Source organism: Hirundo rustica, chromosome W (assembly GCF_015227805.2).
Source record: "Hirundo rustica isolate bHirRus1 chromosome W, bHirRus1.pri.v3, whole genome shotgun sequence".
NCBI lineage: Eukaryota > Metazoa > Chordata > Aves > Passeriformes > Hirundinidae > Hirundo > Hirundo rustica.
The window spans coordinates 19,828,903-19,847,346 of NC_053487.1; the positions used below are offsets into that span (position 1 = coordinate 19,828,903).

Here is an 18,444-nt window from a genome sequence, read left to right on the forward strand (position 1 = left end):
GGCCATTCTTTGCTTACTAGGTTTTACATTTTTGACTAGGGGGACTTTAAAAGGCTCCCCTTTTGTTCTTATGACTACTACAGAATTCTTACTGATTTTGCACCCTGGGGGCAGCTGTTTAAAAGAACTTTTTTCTCCGCCCCAGAGTTTACTAGAAATTTTATCTTCTTCTTTTCGGGTCTTATTTTTAAGTTTTACCTAAAATAAAAAGCCCTTGACATCCCTAATCTTTTTGGAATATTTTCTCATCCCTTATTCTCTTCTTACAGTCTTTCTTTAGGTGGCTTTTCTTCTTAAAATAGAAGCATTCGGGTCTCTCGTCCTGATTACCAGGGGTCCTTTTTAGAGGAAGGCCTGGTTTTTTGGGGGGGGGGGGGGGGGGCTTTTTGGTGCTATCCCCGAATCTTGGGGATGCTCCTGCTTCTGGGCTTTCTTTACAGCTGCTACTAATACCTTTTCCTTCATTTTCTGTTTTTCCTCATCTCTCCTCATATATACTTTTTGAGCTTCCCTCAGTAGCTCCTGTAACTTCTTCTCCTGCCAATTTTTGATTTTTTTCCAGTTTCCTCCGTATGTCCTCTCATGGCTTTGCGACAAATTGGGTTTTTAATAAAACTTTTCCACGGGAGAATCGGGATCTGTTCTGTTGTGTTCCTCTGAGGAATGGTTTTTCCCCTCAGAGTCCCCCTGAAACCTGTGCTATGTAGTTCAACCCTTTTTCCCTATCATACCTACTCCTGACCCTATTGGCTCTGGGCCAATATCTTTCCTTGGCCCAAAACTAGATATACCCCTGTTTCTTCCTGGTTCTCTCTCTCTCTCCTCGGCCTCCTGGAACATCACATCGAGAATAAAGCTTGGACGGAAGCTGGGGGTGAGAGCCACTCTTTTGAAATCTCTATTCTGTCTCTCTGAAATATATTTCCCTAAAACCCCTGAATAACTGAGCTAGCGAGAGCCGGGGGGTGGCTAGGGGGAAGTATATTTTCAGTTGGTGCCCAACGTGGGGCTCGAACCCACGACCCTGAGATTAAGAGTCTCATGCTCTACTAACTGAGCTAGCCGGGCCAGGGGGTGGCTAGAGGGAAGTATATTTTCACTGTTCCAGAATACACTTGCAGGCTTTTTCTTAATCTCTCTAACTATTCAGTAGGGGTTTCCTCCTTCTCTTGGCATTCCCCGAATACCTTGCTTAGGTTCTGTCCCCTGGGTACTGCTTCTCTGATGCCTTGAATTACTATATTCCTCATGTCAATCATACTTCTCCTGCCTTCCTCTGTTTGAGCATTCCACCGGGGATCCTGGCTTGGCTATTTTTTGATCCCCGGGGATACTTTGGGGTTCCTGTGTTCCCACTCCCTCATCCTGGCTTGCCTATTTTTTGATCCCCGGGGGTACTTTGGGGTTCCTGTGTTCCCACTCCCTCATCCCGGCTTGCCTTATCATTTCCCTTTCTTCCGTATTAAATAATGACCTTAAAATTGCAGTAAGGTCTTCATATGAGTATATGCTAGTTTTTAGAAACTTCTGATACTTTTAAAGGGTCATTCATAAGCGTTCCCATTTCCCTTTTAAAGGCTCTCACATTACTTGTATTGATCGGTACGTTTAAGTATCCGAGGATTCCTGGGGCCGTGGGCACCTCCCTCAGAAGGGAAGAGGTTATCTCTTTTGCCCTCATTTTCAGTTTCCGCTTCATTTAACCCTTTTTAACCGTCTCCTGGTTCTCCTGGCGGGTGGAGTGTATTTAACTTTTAATGAATTCTGCGGAGCCGGGACAGCGAGGCTTAGAAACGGGGCCAATTCTAATCGAGTGGTGGTGAATCAAGGAGCGGGGTTTGGGGTTTGGGAAGCTGGGCACTTTGCTAGGAGAGCCGTGGAGCCGGCGTGGGTTCTAGCGGGGGAGGGAGCCCAGACGGCGGGGGCTGGGCTGTCGCCTGCAGGAGCTGTAGCCCAGGTGTCGGCGCTGACGCATTCAGCGAAGGGGCGGGGGTCCCTTGCGAAAGGGGGAAGCCCGGGCCCTGGGGGTTCTTGGGGGTTTCCCGGGTTTGGTGGGGGCAAGAGGTATGGTGGAGGGAGATTATCTAAAGGTTCCCATTTATCGCCTGAGGTTCCCGTGGGACCTTTAAGTTCCACCGGTAAAAGTTTTAGTATCGGTTCTTTCTCAAACTCGAGCATACTCCCCTCCTCATGTAATTCACTAAAGCAGTACAGATCCTCCCCTCAAATGTCCCGAAGACGGGCTATATTACGTGGTCTCGTGCTTCAAACACCCCCCCCCCCCCCCCCCCCCCGCCTCTATGCAATAATATATCATTTGTTTCTTAGACTTTTTCTTTGGTATAGGATATTCCTCCCAGTGTTTTAACATCTATTCCAAAGGACTTTTAAGTGGAATCTCTGGAATGTCCCCAGCTGCTCCCTTTGTGGATTTTCCTGTGGCTTTCTCTTGTACTTTGCTTTTCCTTTGTCCTATTGTATAGAGTCACCAGCTACTGGCCCTTAAGGGTGATCGATCCCTCCCGGGTTTTTTTCTGGTGATTATGAGCTCTCTTTCTCCTGTTTACTCTCTCCCCTGGACCGTTCCTGGTCCTAGGCTGAAAGGTTTACCAGTCCCCGGAACTCTTAAGGACGTACCCTTCCCTTCCAGCCTTCCTGTGACCGATCCCCCTTCTGAAACTCCCCGAGTTTCTGGGCTTGACGTGTGAGGTGCGTTTTGCTCCCGAAACTTTCGCTTCCCCCGCGACTGACCACACCCCTCACGGGGAAGTGGAACTGCAGTCTTGGGGTCCCACTCGCTTCGTGATAAAATCACATCTCACACGCTCGGTCACCCCCACTCAACCACGCAGTACTTACGATCCTTTTCCTGCGTGGATTCTTAATGCACGTAGATTTTTACGAGTTGTGTTTTCTTCGTCGCGGTTTTGGAGGTCCTGTACCCCAGACCTCCCCGAGTTCCCCAAGAGCTCTGACCTCGCCTAAACCCCTTTTAAGTGTGGCTTTTGCCTAAGTTCGTCGTGTAGTTTGATCGGTTCCACAAGGTCTCCCGGCTCTGCCAGGCTGCTGAATTCAGCAGGGCGCCTCCTGGTCAGAGACAGGGGTCCAAGGGTCCCAGTATCACACCATTGTTGCCCAAACGACAGAAACACAAACTAACAAAGTAGTTTATGCGGTGCTTTATTCGGGCCCGGGGACCTGGGGACTGGTGTCCCAAATCAGAATCCCGCCGACCCTCATTTTCTTACAGTTTTTATACTATTTCTTACAGATTACATCATCATCGTACGTGCTATACATGACATTTCAGTTTAACATTAATCTTCTAACTTCTATAGGCTATAAATTTTCATAAGCATTTACTTCCCTAATCTACTTCTCCTTATCCCGTTCCCCCAACATCTACTTCCCTTATCTTTATTTACACAAAAGGCTCCCACCATAAATTCTATTCTTGTTTGACTATCGCAATCACCTAACCGCGACGTCTTAGTCCGTTCCTCATGCTTCGTTTGTCAGCACATTCTTTTCTTGTACTTCTCCTGGTAACATGGTTAATTTCCAACAAGTCCCCCCTCTTGAGCATTCTTCAATTCCGTTGCAAGGATGCTCAATTTCTTAGGTTTGAGTCTCAGCTACACGAGGTTGTATCACTTCTCTTCGGGTAACTGCTTGTATTACCCTTTTGGTATGAGCCCCTTCTTTCAGAATCATTCCTAAAAGACATCTGTATACAATGATCACTACAATTATCATGATTACAAACATTATTACATATTGTACTATAGATGATACCCAACCGGAAACCTGGATCCCTAAGGAGCTCAACAGGGCTCCTACCCAATTATGCTCAGCATCTTTTTGTATCTCCTTTGTTTTGGATTCTATTTGTTCTAATTGATCTATATCTTTTTCTACTTCCTCCGTCACGTTTGGGATGTGCACACAGCAATGATCCACTCTGTTCCCTAGGTATCCACAAACCCCATGTTCCTTAAGTAGCAGCAAATCTAATGCCATTCTATTTTGTAATGTCATTCTAGTAGTCACTTGCAGCTGAAGATTCAAGTCTCTGAAACCCTTTTTAGTTGTAGCTGCAAGCCTCTCCGTCTGTCCTAATAATCGGTACATTTCCCTATTTCTGTAAGATGATATAGGGGCAAACAGTGATTCTAACATCCATCCTACTTTTACTCCATCATCAGGTTCATGCCAATCTCCCTGAATCGAAGCATCATCTTCTATCTCCCTTTTCTTTCTGCTTACCAATTCCTTTTCTTGCAGCTTAGAAGTTTTCCAGAATGGGCATAAGGTAGGAACCCCTAATGTAATTTGTGTAACTGCACCATCTATGGGCATGTGCGTAGTCCATAATCCATGTCCCATAACCCAAACTAAATTTCCTGGGCTCCTAACCGTGGTCATCTTGCAATCCCAGGGCTCCTTTTCTTTCTTTGCAAGGGTGTGATTATATCCTCTACATTCACATCCCCACTGCAACAACACTCGTACTGGTTCAAGTCCAATCTGCACTGGTGGAGTGTCACAGGTTAGTATCTGTGTACAATTCCATAACTCCATCATCTCCACCTTTTTCCTATATTGTTCTTTGAATAATGACTTCTGCCCAAAATCTTGATTCTTTTTCCCTTCCCACATTATGCACCAATTCACTTTCCCTAGGTAACTATAAGTTTCTAACAGACTAGGTCCCCAGATTGTTTTCCACTCCTCCATTGTCATTGTCTCAGTGGTATTCTGACATACTTCTTCTATCTTCTTTCTCTTATTCCGAACTTGGATCTTATCGCATGGCTCGGACACATTTCCAATCACCAAACAATTTCCCTTAAGCTTGGGATCCTCTACCCACGCATAATATCCTGGTGTTCGCTGACAATTTTGTTTACTAATCTTTCTTAGTAACATACAAGCCTCTACCCAGTCTAAAATCTCCTTAGACACTATTTCACAGTTCCAGGTCACATTCGCGGTGGCGCTTGGCATCTCCCTTATGGGTATAATTCCCCACGGGATCGGGTCTCCAGCCGCTTGGGGAAGAGGCAGACATGCTGTTATTGAAGTTGTATTTTGCATCCTTCCGAAGTCTCGAATTAGTCCTACTATTAAATTTTCCTGTCCTTCTCTTATTTTTAAGGTTTGATTTCTCTCTGGGACCTGTCTGGTAACTCGTATGTCCCTTACTCTTAACGTTACCTGACTGTGACCCCACCAATTATCTCGGGCTATCCAACACCAATATTTTCCTTCGTCATCCCTTTTCTGTACATTAGTAATTTGCAACACTATCTTCCCTTTTTCCATCTTAATTTTATACTTTGATCCCGGCCTAATCTCTGTTTTATGCCACCACCCATACTCAGTATAATTTTGTGATATTGTACAGAGTAGAGCAATATCCTCCCTTTCTGCTGCTAAGACTGTTCCTTCAGTTGCTTTTATTCCCTGATCCGGGTTTGTTCTAGCTACTACTTCCAGAAGTCCAAACCCTCCATCCAATCCACACTTAACTATACACATAGTTGCCATAGTTGTTGAGGCAAAGGATGTAATATTGTACCATCCGATCCCTTCAGACCCTTTCTTCCACTCACTGCTTCCTTCCTTCAATTGGTCCCATTCCATCTCTCTCTCTTTCCACCAGCTAATTCCTATTCCCCTTTTGCAATTATTCTTCAAGGTATATTGACAACTAATTTTCAATGGCGAACCCAACCATATATCCTGGCTCGTTCTCAAGGGCGCTACTATTACCGAACCTGCACTGGTATAGTTTTCATTTATAATTTCCAACTCGAAATCCCCATAATCAAAACTATCTTTTATCCATACTACACAGGTGTATCTACCTTCTCCAGAAGTTGTGATTTTAGGAATCCTTAAGGTAGTGTTTCCTGATTGCTGATGGTCATCCCAAAGTGTCATTATTCCTTTACTTACGGTGTCAAGGCCTTTTCTCCATCTCACATTAATCTCATGGGATCCAGCTTTCTGGTTGTCAGAAAACAAACAGGTTAATTCAACATTTCCACTTTCCGGTACTAAGACTAAAGGGTCTGGTACATGAATTATAACTGCTGAGGCTACTAACTGACAAACAATCAGTATCAAGATGATCAGGGCTTTGTTCGGAATACCATCCGGGTGTCCGTTATGGGCTGCACCTCCCATCTCGTCGGTACCTTCTTCACCCTGGTGTAGTGTATCCAGTTATCAATCCCAGCGACCTTGACGGCGGTATACGTGGTCATCAGCACTTGGTAGGGGCCATTCCATGACTCCTTTAGAGGCTCCACGCTCCAATTTTTTACATACACATGGTCTCCCAGAGAGATGTCATGAACTGGGTTCTCTAGTGGTAGCGGGCGATTCCACTGCAAGGCTCCCCGTACAGCTGCAAGAGTCTTATTCAAAGATAACACATAATTTAGTAATACTTGGTCCCCTGTTAAGTGGGGGTCCCCCTGATAGGTTGCAGCATGATAAGCTTTGCCATACAACACTTCATACGGACTGACTCCTATCCTTTCCCTGGGTTTTATTCGGATGCGTAATAATGCTATTGGCAGAGCTTGGGGCAACTGAACTTTGGCTTCCTGGCAAATCTTCTTTAACTTATTCTTCAATGTTTGATTCATCCTTTCTACCTGGCCACTAGACTGCGGTCTCCACGGAGTGTGTAAATCCCATCTAATCCCTAATGCCTTGGCTACACTTTGAATGATTCCTGCTACAAAATGCGGTCCCCTATCTGATGACATTCCTAACGGGATTCCAAACCGGGTGATTTATTAAAGAAATATGGGTATTGATCTAGTATCGATATCCAACTGTGACGGACAAAAACTCTCTAACAGTTTAAAGTTAGAAAGTGTATGTTTAGTACGGCCGGGCAGCACGCGGGATATTTCCCTAATTCGCACTGCGAAATTCACAGGTAATTACAAAGTCTTTTATTTACAAAAGTGTTGAATATCCAAAATACAAATACATATTCATACCCCTGTCACCTCCCATTCCTCGCTTCATATGCTAATTGACAAAAAGGCTATTAAGCATGCGTACTTTGTTTCTTAAAATGAGTCGGGGGTCTATTTTGGGGAGGGGTCACCTAAAATGAGGAAGTAAGATGAGTCTTCCTCGTCCTGACCTTTCTACCTTTTCAATGCATTCGTGACAAATGATTCCTTGGTAGAACTTACAGTTTCCTGTGTTCAATGGGTCCTTTAAGCAGGAAATCTGCAGCTATCTTATGTCCTATTTACCACATTCTGTTTTTCATGACAAGGACAACTACATAAACATAAACCTGACAAGAAATGAGTTACAAGATCCGGGGTAGCTTATCTAAGATCCGGCTTCTGTTAACTGCGAACAAAGATTACCTATCTACTTCAGCTAATTCAGCAACTTATTATCTTAACTTTCCTAAAAAAATCCTTAGTTCCTCAAAATTAACGTCTCACGGGGAATTATCTCTTTCAAAAGGGTTTTAACTACTTCTTTTGCCTGATTCATACGACAAGGAAACGCCTCCGGCCATCCTGAAAAGGTACATACATACACTAAAAGGTATTTATTGCCTTGGGCTTTAGGCAGCTCTGAGAAGTCTATTTGCCAGTAGTCTCCGGGTTGTGGGCCTATCTTTAACCCTCCCATTTGAACCTGTTTTCGCACTAGGGGATTATTTTTCACACAAATGGGACAGGTTGCATTAACCCGCTTTGCCATTGTTAACATCTGATTAGAGATTACCTCATTCTTTAAAAATTTTACCAAGGCCTCTGCTCCCCAGTGGCACTTGTAATGTTCGGTCTCTAAGATTGCTCGCATTATCTTCACAGGTACTACCACTTGCCCTGCCGCTGTTACATACCACCCTTTGTCATTCTTCTGAGCCTTCACCAAGTGGGCCAACTTCACATCATCTGGTAGGTATGGAGGCTCATCTTTCATGTAGGAATTCACCGGATTTCTCCTAGCTGGAATGAGAGCTGATTGAATCCTTATTTCCTTCGCTACTCTTTTAGCCATTTTATCTGCCAATCGATTACCTTGGTATATCTTTCCATCTTCTCTTCGGTGTCCTGGCACATGCATTACTGCCACTGCCGCGGGTTCTCTTACAGCTTCTAACAGGAGTAGTATCTCGTCCCTATGTTTTATTGTTGATCCTTGAGACGTTAACAATCCCTGCTCTTTCCACAGTGCTCCATGTACATGCGCCACCCCAAAGGCATATTTTGAATCAGTCCAAACATTGACCCTCTTTCCTTTGCTCAATTCGAGGGCTCGAGTTAAGGCTCTAATTTCTGCTTTTTGAGCCGAGGTTCCAGGGGGAAGAGCCTTTGCTTCTATTACTTGAAGAGTTGTGACTACCACATAACCCGCATACCTGGTGCCGTTCTCGACAAAACTGGACCCGTCGGTGAACAACTCCCAGTCTGGGCCATCGATCGGTGCATCCTTCAAATCTTCTCTGCTTGCATAGACCTGCTCAATTATCTCCACACAGTCATGGACCAGTTCCCCTTCCTCTCAATCTGACCTGAGGAATTCTGCTGGGTTTAAATGGGGGGTTATTTTCAGTTCTATATCATCTTGTTCCCACAGCAACGCCTGATATTGCAACAGGCGGCTGGATGAGAGCCAGTGACCTCCCTTCTGTTCCAAGACTGCAATTACCATATGGGGCACATACACTTCTAGCTTCCTTCCCAAAGTTAGCTTTCTTGCTTCTTGTATTAGCAACACCGTTGCCGCTACCGCTTGTAGGCATCCTGGCCAGCCGGAGCTAACTGTGTCCAATTGTTTAGAAAAATACCCCACAGGCTGCTTCCATGGCCCTATTTTCTGTGTCAATACCCCTAATGCCAGTCTATGTCTTTCAGTAACATATAGCTGGAACTCCTTGCTCAGATCTGGCAATCCCAGCGCAGGGGCCTCCTTTAAGGCCTGTTTCAGTTCTAGGAAGGCCTTTTCCTGTGCACATCCCCAATTCCAGTGCGCTTCTTTGAGGACCTCATATAGGGGCCGTGCTAGCAGTCCAAAGTTCAGAATACACAGCCGACACCACCCCACCATTCCGAGGAAAGATCGGAGTTCCTGATGGTTTCGGGGGACGGGTATGGCGCAGATAGCCGCTACGCGGTTAGTCCCCAATTTCCGCACCCCCTTAGAGATTTCACACCCCAGATAGACAACTTCGGTTCTTACCAACTGTGCCTTGTCCCTCGAGACCCGATATCCTCCTTGTCCCAACATGTTCAGAAGACTTATGGTTAATTGGGAGCAGATGTCTCGTTCCTTAGTTGCTAGAAAAATATCATCCACATATTGGAGAATAACATAGAGCATGCTTGGTACTGTTACCTGGGTTGTCTTCCACTCCTCTAGTTCTCGAGCTAATTGATTTCCAAAGATGGTGGGGGAGTTCTTGAATCCCTGTGGTAGTCTGCTCCAAGTCAGCTGCCTTCTTCGTCCTGTGTCTGGATTTTCCCATTCAAATGCAAAGTATTTCCTACTTTCAAGTGCCAATGGGATGCAGAAAAAGGCATCTTTTAAATCAATCACGGTAAACCATTCAAATTTCTCTGATACAGATGTCAACAAGGTATAAGGATTAGCAACTACTGGATAAATGTCCTTGGTTATCTCATTTATCGCTCTTAAGTCTTGCACTAACCTGTACTTTCCATTAGGCTTTTTCACTGGAAAAATAGGAGTATTATATTCGGACTCGCACTCCTGCAGAATGCCTAAACTTAAGTATTGATCAATAATTGGGGCTACCTCTCGCCTGACCTCAGGTTTGATTGCATACTGCTTCAGTCGTACTGGTTCTTTCCCCTCTTTTAGTTCTACTACTACTGGCTGTGCTGCCTTTGACTTTCCGGGGGTCCCAGTTTCCCATACCCAGGGAACTACAGCTTGCTCAATTTCTTCTCTAATGGGTTGGGGCTCTACCTCCTTAATAATAAACATTTTAGCAATATTTTCTTCTGGAATTTCTAACTTGACCCTACCCCCTTCAAAAATAATTCTGGCCTGTAACATTGACAATAGATCTCGTCCTATCAATGATTCAGGGCTATTTGGCATGTACAAAAATTGGTGATCGAATTCCTTTCCCCCAAATTTTATATCTACTGGCCGGAGAAACGCCCTCTCTTCAATTTTTCCAGTAACCCCCACTACTTGTATCTTTGTGTCACTTAATGACCCTACCCGCGTATTAACTGCAGAGTATGTGGCACCTGTATCTATTCTAAATTCTAACGGTTCTCCCTCTACTTCCATGATGACCTTGAGATCCCGGTCTAGTCAGCTCTGATTCTGATACTCTCCCATTACCAACGCCTGGGTGACCTCTGCCGTCAAATTCCCAAACTGTCTCGGAATCCCAACCCCATTATTCAATGGACACTCATTTTTCCAATGTCCCTTATTTTTACAAAGGGCGCATTGGTCATATCCCAGTCTCACCTGGCCCCCACCACGACCCCTACCAAATCCTCCTCTGCCTCGAGCACGCCCCCTTCCATTACCTCTCCCCACAGCTTGCTGGAGTACTGCCAACATGCTAGCTTGTTGCTTCCTGACTGATTCCTTTTCCCGATTGTTATAGACCTTCCAGGCAACTTCCAACAATTTTTCTAAATTACGGGTATCCTCGCCTTCCAACTTCTGTAATTTCTTTCTAATGTCCTCCTGGGACTGCCCCATAAAGATTAATGCTAATTGTAACCTTCCCGCTTCCCCCTCTACTTCCAGACTAGTATATCGTCTCGCAGTTTCCTTCAATCGTTCTAAGAAAGCGGAAGGCAATTCATTCTTTTCTTGTTTTACTGAATAAAGTTTGGACCAATTTACCATCTTTGGAATACCTGTTCTAACTCCTTCAATTAACAATTCCTGGTATCCTTTTAATGCTTGATGTCCCCGTGATGTATTGGGGTCCCATTCAGGGTCTTCCCTTGGTACTAATTCATTCAGAGTTCCATCCGCCACCCGCAACCTTATCATTTCTCTCGCCTTTTCCGTCATAGCCCGCAACACCATTTCCTTTTCAGTAGAGTCCATTAATGTATCTAATAAAACCTGTAAATCATTCCAATCAGGGTTCTGAGTTTTTATTACCATCTTTACTACCCTGGCCGTACGGTCAGGATCTTCCCTATAAGATCCTGCAGATTGCTTCCAGATCATCAAGTCATTCGGAGAAAACGGAACTTTCACCATTACCCGATCCCCCTGGGGTCCCACCGCTTCTCTCAAAGGGGCCATTACGTGTGTTCCCCCCTCCCGGCCCCCTTTCTTAGAGACTAGGTGACCCCTTGTTCGCTTAGATATTGGGGTATGCCGTTTATTCTTGCCATCCCCCTTCTCCCATGTTTCTCCACCCTCTTCTCCCTCTTCTTCTGAAGCGGTTTCAGGTGGGGGAGCGCTAGGGGAAACCAGTAGGGATACATCCTCCTCATGGTCCCTATATTTAATTAAATTGTCCGCCTTTTGATCCCGATTTTCGCAACCCCGACACTTCTCAGTCGTCACAGTTAGAACCATTATTCCACACTCCTTTTGCCAATCCGTTCTCCGTCCCAAGTAATAAAACAGATCTAAATATGGTATCTCTTCCCATTTACCATTATCCTGTAAATAATGCATCATTGGAGTAATAATGTCATGATTCAGGGTCCCATTCCTAGGCCATTGCATTCCCGCGGTGTCGTATTGTGGCCAAACATGATTACAAAAATCAATCAACTTATCTTTAGCTAATTCTTGACCAAAATTCCCTTCTTTCCATTTCCTTATTAAGCAACCTAGTGGTGAGTCCTCCGGGATTTCAATCCCTGCCGAGGAGGTTTTAAACCCTTTAAATGGCATCTTTTACCACCTTATGTCCTTTGCCACCTTATATCCTGCTAGCAGGTATTGATCCTACTCAACTTTCGTCGAGATTTACGGTCAATTTTTCCACCAACCTGGGACATCCAAGCCCAACCGTGCGGATCGTAGGTCCGTCTTAACCGGCAGGCGTCTAATATCCTTTAAGAATAAAGCACCTTTGGGCTTACCTCGTAGTTGTCCGACAGGCACGGGGTCGGGCATGGGTTGATGTCTCCCCAGAAATCACCTGGTGCCGGCGTGGAGTAGATCACCTCGCGAACCACCCCAGCAACCTTCGGAGTCCTGCCGCGGTCGCCAGAAAACTGTTGCCCAAACGACAGAAACACAAACTAACAAAGTAGTTTATGCGGTGCTTTATTCGGGCCCGGGGACCTGGGGACTGGTGTCCCAAATCAGAATCCCGCCGACCCTCATTTTCTTACAGTTTTTATACTATTTCTTACAGATTACATCATCATCGTACGTGCTATACATGACATTTCAGTTTAACATTAATCTTCTAACTTCTATAGGCTATAAATTTTCATAAGCATTTACTTCCCTAATCTACTTCTCCTTATCCCGTTCCCCCAACATCTACTTCCCTTATCTTTATTTACACAAAAGGCTCCCACCATAAATTCTATTCTTGTTTGACTATCGCAATCACCTAACCGCGACGTCTTAGTCCATTCCTCATGCTTCGTTTGTCAGCACATTCTTTTCTTGTACTTCTCCTGGTAACATGGTTAATTTCCAACACCATCACGTCCGGGGTCACCAGATTGTAATAAATACGATAGACCAAATTCAGTAAATCAAAATTTAGAATTTTATTTTGAGACAAAATAACGGTCTCCGATAGCCAACATTAAAAGGACAGCGTCGAACCCCGGGGCTTCGGCGCTGGGTGAACACGGTAACACACTCTGTCAGTATGTCACCCCCTAAGTTCACAATTTGGGTCTCCAAGCCGCGGATTTTTATACAGTCTCTCGCTGGGGACCAGCTGAGACCGTGAGACTCGTGCCTTGAGGTAGCTTCATTAGATATTCATGTCTGTGTGTCTTAGGGTAACTTTATGATGCTTGTACCCTTAATTGTCTGTTCTGTTTGTGCTGTATATTGAGTCCTGTGCCTTTAAGACTGGTTTTAAGAGCAAGGAGAAGCGCGGAGTTTGTTTTGGGAAAACTACCTGACTCCTCCACATTCTTCTGCGGACGGGGTGTTCGGCAGAGGCTTGGAGAGACTGCAGGACAGAGATTTTTTTTTTTTGCTTTTAGTTAGTTTCAGCTAGCTAGGGCAGAGAAGTTCCCTGGACTGTTTTTTTTTCCTTTACCTTGGAACTGTTTAAACCTGCTCTAGACTAAAAAAACCCAGGGGAGCACTGGGGACTGCACCTGCGGCCCACCGGGGCCTGGACCTCAGCATTTTCCAGTAGCGCCGGAGAGACTGGGACTGAGGAGAGACTGAGAGAGAGAGCCGAGCTACACCCACGGCAAGGACTTTCTCAATTTGCCATCTCACTTCAGAAGGAGAGGTTTTATTGTTTCATATTATTCATTCTTTATACTTGTATGCACTTCATTTGTTTAGTAAAATAGTTTTTTTCCACTTTTCTCCAAAGAGGTTTTTTTTTACCAGACCAGTTAGAGGGAGGGGCCACTTGGGTTTGCTTCCTTAGAGGGATCCTACACAGGGGTTTTCCCCCAAATTTGTCCCAAACCAGGACATACTTCTAACTGGCGCCCACTGCGGGGCTCAAGAGAGTAGAAAAAACTTGTATTAATTATTATTAACTGCATTTTTTTAGTTGTCCTTTGAGTGGGAATTAAACAGTCAGTAGCCATGTTGCTTCTTGAATTCCTAATGTCTCTTAGAATAGAGTCTTTTCTGCATTTCTGTTCCCTAAGCTTTTTTGAGGTCTTAATACCTTTCTAGTCCCTAGGTTTGTTTTCTTACCCAGAAATAGCTCCCATATTGTCCCTAAGATACAGCTTTTACACTAGGGATGCACAAATTAGAATAGTTATTTTGCTAGGTTCAGTGATTATAGTTTAATAAAGGCTTATAAAGATACTAGAGTTTGTTCTGAGTATGTTCAGTTTATAGTTTTTTCATCCTACCCTGCGTCCTAGTTCCAGCAGCATGTTTTGGGGATTTATCAACAATTGCACCCAGTTTGTTAGAAGAGAAGTAAGAGATGAGGCTCTTCAGCCTCTTCTTTCCTTCTTCTCTTTTGAGTCAGTTACATCACTTTTGGAGAATGTTCAGGGTCTCCTGAATGTTGAAGACACCACCTTCCTGGTATTTCACCTGGTGACCTTCCTCTATATAGTTTATAACTTTTCTAAAATGAGTCACGCACTGCTAAACACTGTAGGGCAGCAGATAGAAGCAAAAAAGCAGAGAAATAAATCAGTCACTCAGGCTGCAGCCAATGCCACAGCTATTCAGGCTGCAGCTAAACCAGACAGTGAGGCTAAGACACCGGCAGTTGCTGCAATAAAGAAAAAAAAGAAGCACACAGACAAAACTGATCGACCAGTAGACGATGATTCAGGTAAAGAATCCTCAATGCCTCCTGACACCCAATCAGGAGTCAAACCAACTGACGCACAATCAGAAGCTGAAGCAACTGATGATACACAGTCAAAAGCCAAACCAACTGATACAAAATCGGAAACCAAATCAACTAGCACAAGATCAGGAGCCCAACCAACTGCTGCAAGAGCAGGAAATACTATTGAGTCCTTTTCCCTAAAAGACCTTCATAGCCTAAGAAAAGATTATACTCAACGACCTGATGAATCTATAATTAGTTAGTTAGTCCGTCTCTGAGATGCTGCAGGCGAGGCTACAATGCTAGATAGCACTGAAGTAAGACATCTTGAATCCCTGTCACATGATCCAGTTATTGACCAAGAAATGATGAGAGAGGCTAGTCCTTGCAGTCTCTGGGAACAGGTCCTAAAAAGTGTGGCACAAAAATATCTGTGTGCCGACAATCTCTATATGCAGCAAACCCAGTGAAAAACCATTAAACAAGAGATCCAGCGCTTGAGGGAAATAGCAGTGGCAAAGATTATCTTCTCAAATGACATAAACACTAGGAACCCCGACTTAGTACCATGTACACCTGTGATGTGGCGAAAACTTATACGACTTGGGCCACAAAAATACTCCTCTGCTTTAGCAATAATGAAGCAGAATGAGACAAAAGAGACCGTGCTTGATATGGCGAAGAAGCTCCGAACATATGCAAATGCCGTGCATAGTCCAACACATGCAAGAATTACAGCTCTAGAAACACAAGTGCAGGGATTAGCAGACAAGATAGAAGAGAATCACAAAGAACTCAAGGAGGACATTCTCCAGATCTCTGCAGTACAAGTTAGGGGCTCTGGCACCACACGCAAACGTTCCCTAGATAAAGAAAGAAAAATCATCCCATGGGCTAAGCTGTGGTCCTTCCTGCGTGATTGTAGAGAAAACAAAAAGATGGGATAGAGAATCTACTGATGCTATGATGCAACGGCTGCATGAATTGTTAGATAGCAAGACTGAGAGAGAAAATTCTAGCAAGAAAGAAGCAGCTCCAGTTACCCAGGGAAATAAGGATAATCAAGCTTAGAGGGACCCTGCCTCTAGCCAGGTAGAGGCTAGAGAAAACCGTGTTTTTTGGACTGTGTGGATTCGTTGGCCTAGCACATCAGAACCACAAAAATATGAGGCCTTAGTTGACACTAGTGCACAGTGCACATTACTCCCATCAAGACATGTGGGGGAAGAATCTGTTTCCATTGCTGAGGTGACAGGGAGTTCACAAGATTTTACTTTAGTAGAAGCTGATGTAAGCCTGACTAGAAATAAGTAGAAGAGACACCCTATTGTGACTGGCCCAGAGGCTCCATGCATTTTGGGCATAGACTTCCTCCAAAATGAGTATTTCAAAGACCCAAAGGGATTTAAGTGGGCATTCGGGATAGCAGCTGTAGAGACAGGGGGTGTTAAGCAGTTGAATACCTTGCCTGGACTATCAGAGAACCCATCTGCTGTAAGTCTTCTAAAAGTAGAAGAACAACAAGTGCCAATTGCCACTTCAACAGTGCATCGCCGACAGTACAGAACAACTCGAGATGCTGTAATCCCCATCCACAAGATAATCCGTGAGCTAGAGACCCAAAGGGTAGTCAGCAAAACCCACTCACCCTTCAACAGCCCCATCTGGCCTGTGCACAAGTCTGATAGAAGATGAAGATTGACTGTAGACTACCGTGCCTTGAACGAAGTGACTCCACCATTGTGTGCTGCTGTGCCGGACATACTAGAACTCCAGTACGAGCTGGAGTCCAAGGCAGCAAAATAGTATGCCACTATTGACATTGCTAATGCATTTTTCTCCATTCCTCTAGCTGCAAAATGCAGGCCTCAGTTTGCTTTCACCTGGAGGGGCGTGCAGTACACCTGGAACCGACTGCCCCAAGGGTGGAAACACAGCCCCACCATCTGCCATGGACTGATCCAGGCTACACTGGAAAAAGGTAAGGCTCCAGAACATGTACAGTACATTGATAACATCATTGTGTAGGGAAACACGGCAATAGAAGTGTTTGAAAAAGAAGAGAAGATCATCCAGATTCTCCTGAAAGCTAGCTTTGCTATCAAGAAGAGCAAAGTTAAGAGACCTGCTCGAGAGATCCAGTTTCTAGGAGTAAAGTAGCACGATGGAAAGCGTCAGATTCCCACTAAAGTCATCAACAAGATCACAGCAATGTGTCCACCAACCAACAAAAAGGAAACACAAGCTTTCCTAAGCGCCATAAGTTTCTAGAAGATGCACATTCCTGAGTACAGCCAGATTGTGAGCCCTCTCTACCTGGTCACCCACAAGAAGAACAATTTCCACTGGGGCCCTGAACAGCAACAAGCCTTTGCCCAGATCAAGCAGGAGATCGCTCATGCAGTAGCCCTTAGCCCAGTCAGGACGAGACCAGATGTAAAGAACGTGCTCTATTCAGCAGCCGGGAACAATAGCCTGTCCTGGAGCCTTTGGCAGAAAGTTCCTGGGGAGACTCGGAGCCAACCACTAAGATTCTGGAGCCGAAGCTACAGAGGATCCGAAGCCAACTACACTCCAACAGAAAAAGAAATCTTAGCCGCTTATGAAAGTGTTCAAGCCGCCTCAGAAGTAGTAGGCACTGAAACACAACTCCTGCTGGCACCTCAACTACCAGTGCTGAGATAAATGTTCAAAGCAAAGGTTCCCTCTACCCACCATGCCACCAATGCCACATGGAGCAAATGGATTGCCCTCATTACACAGCGTGCCTGCATTAGAAACCCAAATCGCCCTAGGATTTTAGAAATAATTACAAACTAGCCAGAAAGTGAAAACTTTGGTCTCATGAATAAAAAAGAGCAAGAACAAGTGACACGTGCCAAAGAAGCTCCACCATACAACCAACTGCCAGCAGAAGAAACACGCTATGCTCTTTTCACTGACAGTTCCTGCCGCGTCGTAGGGATGAACCGAAAGTAGAAAGCAGCCGTATGGAGCCCCACACGACAAGTTGCACAAGCCACTGAAAGAGAAAGTGGGTCAAGCCAACTCGCTGAGCTCAAAGCTGTTCAACTGGCCCTAGACATTGCTGAAAGAAAGAAGTAGCCAAAGCTCTACCTCTACACTAATTCATGAATGGTAGCCAATGCTCTGTGGGGATAGCTAAAAAAATAAAAAAAGGCCAACTAGCAGCGTAAAGGAAAACCAATCTAGGCTGCAGATGAGTGAAAGGACATTGCCACTCGAGTAAAGAAACTACCTGTCAAAGTCCGTCATGTAGATGCCCATGTCCCCAAGAGTCGGGCTAATGAAGAGCACCCAAACAACGAGCAGGTAGATCAAGCTGCAAAAATAGAAGTGTCAAAAATAGACTTAGATTAGCAACACAAAAAAAAGTTGTTTCTAGCTCGATAGGCCCATGATGCCTCAGGCCATCAGGGCAGAGATGCCACCTATAAGTAGACACAAGACCGAGGAGTGAATCTAACCATAGACAGTATTTCTCAAGTTATCCATGACTGTGAGACGTGTGCTGCCATCAAGCAAGCCAAGCGGGTGAAGCTGCTATGGTATGGCAGGCGATACTCCAAGTATAAGTATAGAGAAGCCTAGCAGATTAACTACATCACCCTTCCCCAAACCTGCCAAGGCAAGAGCTATGTACTCACAATGGTAGAGGCCACCACAAGATAGCTAGAGACCTACCCTGTGCCTCATACTACAGCCCATAACACCATTCTAAGCCTTGAAAAACAAGTTCTTTAGAAGCATAGTACCCCTGAGAAGATTGAGTCAAACAATAGAACTCATGTCAAGAACAGCCTCATCAACAACTGGGCTAGGGAACATAGCATTGAGTGAGTGTACCATATCCCCTATCATGCACCAGCTTCAAGAAAAATAGAAAAATACAATAGACTGCTAAAAACCACCCTGAAAGCACTGAATAAGAGATCATTCAAAAACTA

At 44.8% G+C, this 18,444-nt stretch overlaps 1 non-coding gene across 1 annotated transcript; it reads right to left on the minus strand.

Moving 5' to 3' along the window:
* Positions 1–995: 995 nt before the first annotated feature.
* Positions 996–1,068, minus strand: TRNAK-CUU (transfer RNA lysine (anticodon CUU)). The gene has a single exon. It is a non-coding gene; the product is annotated as a tRNA-Lys (tRNA).
* Between the last annotated feature and the right edge of the window lie 17,376 nt (positions 1,069–18,444).